This window comes from Nomascus leucogenys, chromosome 2, assembly GCF_006542625.1.
Source record: "Nomascus leucogenys isolate Asia chromosome 2, Asia_NLE_v1, whole genome shotgun sequence".
Taxonomy (NCBI): Eukaryota; Metazoa; Chordata; class Mammalia; order Primates; family Hylobatidae; genus Nomascus; species Nomascus leucogenys.
In genome coordinates this window covers 97279592-97288331 of record NC_044382.1, presented here as the reverse complement: position 1 = coordinate 97288331, position 8740 = coordinate 97279592, and positions in this window count along the sequence as shown.

Genomic DNA, 8740 nt, shown 5'->3' with positions numbered 1-8740 from the left:
TGTGTGTTGAAGAGAGGTACTGTATCTGAGCATGGGTTTGAAGGGTGTTGGAAATAATCTCTACATTGACCTTATAATAAGGTGATATTTCTTTGAAACCCATAATATTCCAAAGGCATGTACATTTAAGTCAAAAGAAGTGTAAATATCAGTTAAGTAGTTCTTTGAAACCTAGTTTTAACATTGGCAGAAACCGGATCAAGTTTATTTAGCATACCACTGCATTGTAAAACAGTTGGAGTGAAGTTGCAGGTTGCGTGAGTATGCATGTTAACTAGTGGGAACCAAGCGCAGTCTTTGTGAAAGGGGAGCAGCAGATTGCTGTGCAAGGCCAATGTTAAAAAGGCAGCTGAATTTAACACCATCTGGAAGAAAAGATCCCTTCACGACTTTCTCACACCGTCAGACAAAACTAGTGTCTCTTGTTCCGAGCCCTTGTCTATGCAACCATACAATACTGAGTCATTATACTTTTGCTGAGAGAAAATTTGAGAACACAATATGGGTAACCAGTGAATGACCAAGTTTCATTGTGCCCGCTTAAGTCGATTGAAATCTACGTCTAGAGCTATGAATGGTAGTATTGTTTTCCTCACCAGGGCTGTACTAAATGTCAGCACAGTGTAAAGAAAAACTGTAAAGAAAAGTCTGCAAATAACTTACCAAATCTCAATTATAATATTTTCCCACACTAGAACTAATATCATTGCGAGGGGCTACATTGCAGAAAATACAAAAAGAAACGAAAAGAAATAGAGTTCATTTAGAAGTTATTTTATCCAGACAAATATTTTAATTTTCTGATGGGAACTTCAATTCAGGCTTCAGGCTGGTATGAGAGGTGGAATTCAGTACTGGCAAGTTGAAATTACAAAAATTCTGCTTGTGCAATTAAAATACCATAAAACAAACACCTAGTCCCACCTGAAGTTCTCTATTCTTAAATATAAATGGACTCTACATGGGCTTTATTACTTTAGTCCTGCATAGAATTGTTGGTGTGAATCTAGCTTAAATTTTGCTTTAAATTATGGCACACTGCTCTTTCAAAGTTTGCCACTGTGATTGACATTGCAAAAGAACATCATTTCCAAAAATATTTAAGAATATTCTGACACCTCCCTAGGTGGATTCTGGTGTTCCCAGGAATACACTTCCTTTTTATGTTATGCCCCTCCCCCTACTTTCTAACTTTTTTCCCCCTCATGATGTGTGTAAATATCAGTTATCCTTCGGTTTAACATTCATGAAATCTATTTGACTGTAAACAGTCAGAAAAAGGAAACAAAACAGTTCAAAAAAAGTAAATGGAGTTGGTTGTGTATGTTTTACTAGGATGTCTATTTTAAATGTAATTGACTTTGCAATTTTGTTATTGTGTCACCAAGTGTCTCATAGTTCTTAACATGTAAGTGCAAAACAATGAGTAATTGCTGTTTTGCTGAATAATACATCTGAGTTGCCAACGTCAAAGGTATTATTTTGCGTATTTCTAAACAGGAACGTTAACTGCAGGTTTTGACATCTAGAATCTTTTCATGAAATACTTAGAAATAGGGCGATAAAATGATACCTGTAAAAGTAAATATAAAGATAGAACCCATTTATTTTCTTTACCCTACTTTGTTATACCAGAAAATTGACATTGAAAAGTCACTCACTAATCAAATAATAAAGGATATAAGATAAACACAGTCATACAAAAAAATACAAAACAACAACAAAAATGAAAATTGGATAAAGGTTAAAAAAAAGATTCAGGAAGACTTCTTCAGTGTCCTTGCTGAATGTGAATGGGTATATTTACTAGTGTCAATCCCTTAATGAAGTTGCCATTATGCATAATAATGAGACAAATGCATTATATTACATTCAAAATGGAATATTTTCCAAAGTGACTTTTCTTTAGGTCACCTTGAACAGTAAATATTCCACCACGAGAGTTCTTTGTGTTTATTTTTAAAATTAAAATAATTTTCTTATTTGGAAAAATATAAAATTCTAATTTGATTTTGTGTAGCCTAATGAAAAGAAACCATTTAAATTATAAGTAAGCCATATAGATGAGTACATATAAATATTTTAAGATACTTTAGCATTTTAGGAATTTTGACTTTTTAAAAATGGAGAGATGAAGCCAAAGGCTTTATTTTCCAATGTGGCTAGAAAATGAATGACAGTATGTAACTGTCTATGTATCTATTTTTTTTCCTATGAATCTATACATTTGGAAATGTCACTGTGGTTTAAGAAAATTGATATCCTTTCCTCCCTAATGTGCTACAGTTAAGTAAAACACACCATAATATGTTGCATTTAGTGGGAGCTGGGGGTGGCAGTGGTGAGATGGGCGACACAGGACAAGGTGTTCTTTAAGACTAAGAACTAATTAGAATCAGTTATTGAGTAAAAAGATATCTATAATGCTGGGTCGATTGTTTTAACATGACTACTTCGAGATAGTTAAACAGGTCCTACAGCAATTGGGGCATGTAAGGCAGTTCTTCAGTGTCTCTGGATTTTAATGGATGGCTTTGTTAACCCTGTTTCTCTGCTCATCGGGTTCTTAACACAACTTAAACAACCTGGTACAGAAATCAGCAGAACCCTCTATTCCTATTTGCTCAAAGAACCCATTTCACCCCTTCTAGGAACTTGTTCGACTTATTTGTGGAATTAATTCTAAGATGGTGAATGGAAATGGAAAGTACATAGTTGTGATTGATATTAAGGAATATTTATCTGCCCTCAATCAGGGCTGCGAGAGTTAGTGCACTTCCTTAGAAAGGTGATGACCATGTTTGAGGTGGGAGCGTGTGGCTTTCCGCTTTTCAGCCAACTGCCAGACCACAGGGGGTAGGGCTTTTAAAAAGTGCAGATAATCGACTTTATTCAGGGAAATACGGAGTTTTGAGCCACATTTGTTCAAAAAGCAGCACATCACTGTGCTTGATGGTTTGACTCGGTTTTAGCTGAGCGCGGGCACAGCGCATTCTGGAGATCTAAAAATAGCCAGGCTTAGCAGCCGCCTTGCAAGGTACTTGGCGTGGGCGGTGCACAGAGGAGACAGCCGACTCTGACTGGCTGCAGAAGCGGTTAGGCTAGGCAGTGGCAGCAGCGAAGGCGGCTGGCCCGCCGCGGGGCAGGACGACGCCTCCCGGTGACCGCCAACTGCCCGAGTCCTCCTGCAGCTGCTGCGGCTCGCGGCCCTCGCCTGAAAGCGGGCGTCTGATTGGTGTTTCCCGGGAGACTGGCTGCTCTAGCCGACGGAGCTAGTGCGCCGGCGCGCGCGCTCCCGTGTTGGCGCGCGACTGGGAGGCCGGGGGCGCGCTGCGGCCCGGGTAGCAGGCTGGGAGGCCGCCCAAGTTTGCGCTAGCTCAAGTTCCCGTGCCCGCGCTCGGCGCCTTGGAGGCTGCTGGACACCCGCGCCGCGCTGCGGGACTCGGCAGGGGCGGGTCGTCAGACTGTCCTTTGCCTGGCACGCTGAGCTGCGTCCGCGAAGGCTATTCCGGTTTTTTTTTTTTTTTTTTTTTTAATTATTATTTGCCTGCCTCTCGGCCCCTAATCAGCGACCTTGGTCGCTGCCTCTGCGCCACCTCCGGTCTGCGGTTGCTTGGGAATCCCTGAGTTGAGCTTGTGAATGGGGGTGGCGTCGAGGTTTAGTCACGCCTGGACGTCGGTTAAAGGCAGGCATCTCCCAGCGGCCACCCCCTGCCACAGGGCACCTTCCTCAGGCGGCGCGCAACTTGTGGTTAAGAGGCTTTCTTTTGCTGACACTCGGTATCTCTAGTTTTGCCCAGGCTTCTTCCCTGGACTTGATCAATATCATTGATATAGATATTGTGTAACCCCCAAATCCCCCCTCCCCGCCACCACCACACACACACCGTTATTAACTTAGTGAAAAGCTGCTAACGGAAAGGGTCTCCCTGCGAGGAAGCTCTGGGGGTGGGGCGGGGGCGGGGAAGTTTTGCTCGGTGGCCGGCGTTGGTGAGCGCTTGCCGCTCTGGGCCCTTCCCTGGGGCAACTCCCACTTCTACCCCCATTGCCCATAGGAGCTCAGGGCGCATCTTACCCCATCATCAGATTTGCTGGAAATATTAATCTCCTTGTTGGGTGGATACAGTAGAACTTGTTCAGAGATTACTTTAAAAAGAGATCTGGGTCTTAAGCACTTACTAAAGCCAGTTAATAACATCATGCATGGACATTTAAACTTGTTGTAAGTTGCAGAGAGGATTAGCGCGAAGTCACGCTGTGCGCAGCTAATGATACCATCTTAACTCTAACTGGGCTAAATCCAACTCGCCCGGCGCAGGTCCGGCTCTCCGGCCCTCGGGTGAGGCTAGGAAAGAGGGCCTTGGAAAGAGGTCTTGGAAAGAGGGCCGAAACTGGCGGACCAGGTCACCGCTACTGGGAGGCCGCGGGCGGTCCTGCTGTTGCGTAGGCACGAGCCCAGGGACTGGGGCCCAGGGCTCCCGGTGCACACTGACGCACCGCCGTCCGCGGGCTGAGCTTCAGTGACACCGAAGGGCACCGGCCAACATGTCAAAACAGTTTTGATTCCATGAACCAAAGGGCTCACAAGGTCTATTGCAAGCTCAGGTGAAGTCGTGGGACTCCAAAGGTAGTGGCTTTCTTGCTACTGGTCGATTTGCATTACAGAGGCCGTTTACTTTCAATTCCACTTTTACAAAAGTAGTCAAGCTCTGTATTTCACAGGTAAATTTCGAAGGATATTATTAACAACTTCCTATCATAGGCTTCCTCAACTACTTTCGGTCTGATTACTGTTTTAAAGCAGTTTGCTACCACTTTATGACACGGCCAATTAGAAATAATCTTCAGAAAATGCTTCGAAAATGCTGCGTTATTAAAACACTTACCTAACAATATTCATTTAATTCTGTCACTAAGTAGCTGTCTGACAGATTTCGTGTTTTCTCTAAGTTTCTTTTAATAGTCACTGGCCCTCGGAAAACAAGCTATCAGGAGAATTTTAACTGCAACCTGGCTCTTGGCTTTTTTAAGTTTTAAATTTAAACTTGACAAGGTTAAGATGTTTATTTTTTTTTATATCAGTAATAGCTAGTGGGAGATTGGAAAAAACTACAGATGCTAATCACTTTAATAATTGGTGAAAACCTGTAAAAGGAACCACTTGAGAAAAGAGATGTGCTTAAAAAAAAAAAAAAAGATAGACAATAAATACTTTCTCTGAATCAGGCCACAAATAATGATCTACAGAATATTACCCAGAATGTCTCTTAAATCTTTGTCTTTTAGGGAAAAATATCTTCCTACACACACAAATATATACATATGAATGAAATTTACTGGGATGGAAAAATTTCTAACAAGTATGATTTAGAAATATTTTCACCGAATAAGTATCTCAAATATAATTAATGTATTTATCAACACTGGCCTAATTAAAAATACTTCATATAATATATTTGGAGATAATACCTTCATGAAGACAATAATAGAGGTAATATCATTGAAATTCGGAATCTATGGACTTACTTCCTGTCAGGGTTAAATCTCTTGTATAGTAATAATAAAAGTGTACTTAGTCCTTATTTTTAATTCAATGAGAATTATAAATTCTTGAAACTTGCATAAATATAACAGTCTTTGGGAGGAGCTCAAATAATAGATTTTAGGCCTTATTATTAGCAAGTACATAGTTTGTACACAGTTACTACCCAATATATGTTACTTTAATGGATTGAGTTACCCTTGAAATATATGATGTACATACAAAGTTAAATTAGCATTGGCTGATATTGGGAAGCTGAAGTTGAGGGTATTGAGTGGTTTGTGGAATAGCCTGAAAACTGTTTAGACAAATTCATGGCAATGAATGTATAACAAATTCATGGCAAGTGGGGTTTGAAATGGATGGCAGAAAAATAATCTGATAGGAATTCATCTCTGGGGTCTGTAATACATACCTCTTGAGTGGTTCCAGTAGTGAAAATACCTAGACAGCAAGGATATAGTAATTAATTGATAAATTTGCATTTGCAATTGTTTCATAAAGTAACTCTTATGACAATTTCTAGGTACGTAGATTAATATAAAAATAAAAAGTTTAGCTCTCCCCAAATAAAGTTAAAAATTGCTGAGTAGCTTAGATTTCCACACTGAAGACTCATGCTCAATTATAGTCTAAAATCTCAGTTTGCAGATATGACATGGGATTCCAGTGATTCAAACAGCACAGTACAAATACTGCATATACTTCTGCCAAATTTGTCTCAGATGGACTAGCTGCTAAGGAAGAATCCGTAGCATGACTGAGCTAACAGAGAGTGTGTTACCTTTCCAATAGGTAATCCCTCCATTTGCATGCTGTGCTCAATGACAGGAGAGAGGTCTTGAATTTCTGTCATTTTTCTGGACTTCAGCTTAAAGGTCTATATTATCAGTTCAAAATATATGAAGTGAACACTATTTTGTGTTAGCCAATAGTTATTATTATGATAAAATTATTTTCATGGTCATTGAAAATTTTTTGGCTTTATTTATTAAAAGTTAACTAGCTTTATTTCATTAGAGATTGTCTAATTCAATTTTGATTTTTCATATTGCATTTTATACTATAAAGAGCCCTTCTGCATAAAATAGTTTGAAAAGAGAAAAATATTTATGCCTTTATCATTTTAAGTGATCAAATACTGTAGTGCTAGATACTAGAATATCATGTGCATCACTACATTATTAGCTTAATCTAATGCTCGGAGTCATTACCACATTCATGGGTGTCTTTCTGATATCTCTCCAGTCCACTGGATTTTGAAGTGTGATTATGTAAATTTTCTACTGATAAATAAATGACTATAATTGTACTTGAAATACCACTCAAATTCTTAAGACCATGGCATCTAAATAATATATTATGCATTCCTTAATTATTTATCAGGACTAATTCAAAATAACTGTAGGGCAAAGCACTTATTTTTAAATAGCCATCCCCTTCCCCAATTTTCTCTTTACTGGGTTAAAAAATATTCCAGATGGTGGAACTATAGGGGATGAGAAAAAGGTTGATGAGTGGAGTGAGTAAGCAGCAAGTTTATCCTTCAAGTAAACATCTCTGTTTTGCCCAATAATACTGTTACACTAATGCATTTTTTTTAAAGAATATGATCCTAATGTCAGTTCAGTAAGAGTATTTGATGATAGAAAAAATCATTTTTAAATGTTAAACATTAGTCCAGAAAATGCTTCACCATTATTTGACAAGGAAAATGGGAACAGTTAGTAAACAAAACATTTCACACATGGTTATTTTTTAAAGTTCTTTTATAAACATAGTAGGGAAATTGTAAAATTTCAGTAAGGGTTATGCCTATCAAATAATACTAAATTTAAAGTATGGCTTTCCTTCATTTAATTATAGATGTAAAAAAATCACAATAATTGAATGGTGCCTTTTCATTGTTTAACAATTGCAAGGCTGTATTCAGAACTTTTGTTGCACTGTGCCTTTAAAGGAAGCACATGTGTGTTTTACCTACATAAATTCTAATTGCAGAATCCACTCTAATCACCACGTAGAAATCATCTGAAGCCTCATAAGTTTATGAGCTACACACTTTTTTTTTTTTATTCTGCAGACCACACCTTATCTGGTTGCTAATGAAATACAGGAGATTGATTGCAGAAAATCTTCAAGGGAATATTTGCTGTACCACATATAGTAAGCTCCATTTGGTGCATTAGCATTTAGCCATTTTATGCAAATTTAGAGAAAATGACTCATGTATATGATTTAATATGCATCAGCGATAACTCATATCACCCTTATAAGAAAACAGAAATTAAAAATTCATTAGAAAACTAGACTAGTGTCACTACATGGTTAAAACATTATTAAAGCATATTTCAATGTTTTGCTTACACTAGTGTTCTCATCATGGTGCCACCATTTCATGACAAAGACCGTAGAGGAGAAAACATTCAACTTAAAATGTCTGCTGGCACACATCGCTGGATTTGTGTGTCACTAAACAATGAGCGAGCATAGCCTTGAATACCAACTATTTAATTAGCACTTTTGGAAGCCATGCATAGAAAATAGCTCATTTACATGCATCTGCTTAGCGATTAGTCCCACAAAAAGCTACCATTTCTTTTTTTGTTGTTTAATATAGTGAGCGTTTTACCATTCGGCCATGAAAAAAAATCAAAACATATGTTATTATTTTCAAATACTGAAATTCAGAGATTTAATTAAAATGGGCATAAGTCTTCATATTTCTCTTCAAGGTATATTTAAATGATTTAATTTAACCTTAAGTGTACCATAAAACGCTGGATACAAGTAATAATTAAGAACTTCAAAGGGCAACAGAAACCCTCTAACAGTCCTTCGTTTAATTAAAGGCTATTATTAGAAAGCTCTTGAATACACAGTTACATTTAATGACGAGTGATGACTAGTAAAAGCAGTATTTGAAAGTTATGAGTATCTTATTTTAAATACCATTGACAGACTCTAGAAAGTATTGCTATCATTTCGTTTTGAAAATAAATGACATGTATTTCTTGAAAAATCAAATTCATAACATTAAAAAACTGTTTAAGATGTTTTGCTTTTCATTCTCTAGTCTACACACACCTGTCATGATCATAAATTAATTGTTTGCTTTGTAAAAAGTGTTTCTGCCTATTTAAATACCTTTAAGAGGGTATATTTTTCTAATACCGTGGAATGTTTATGAAGGCATGT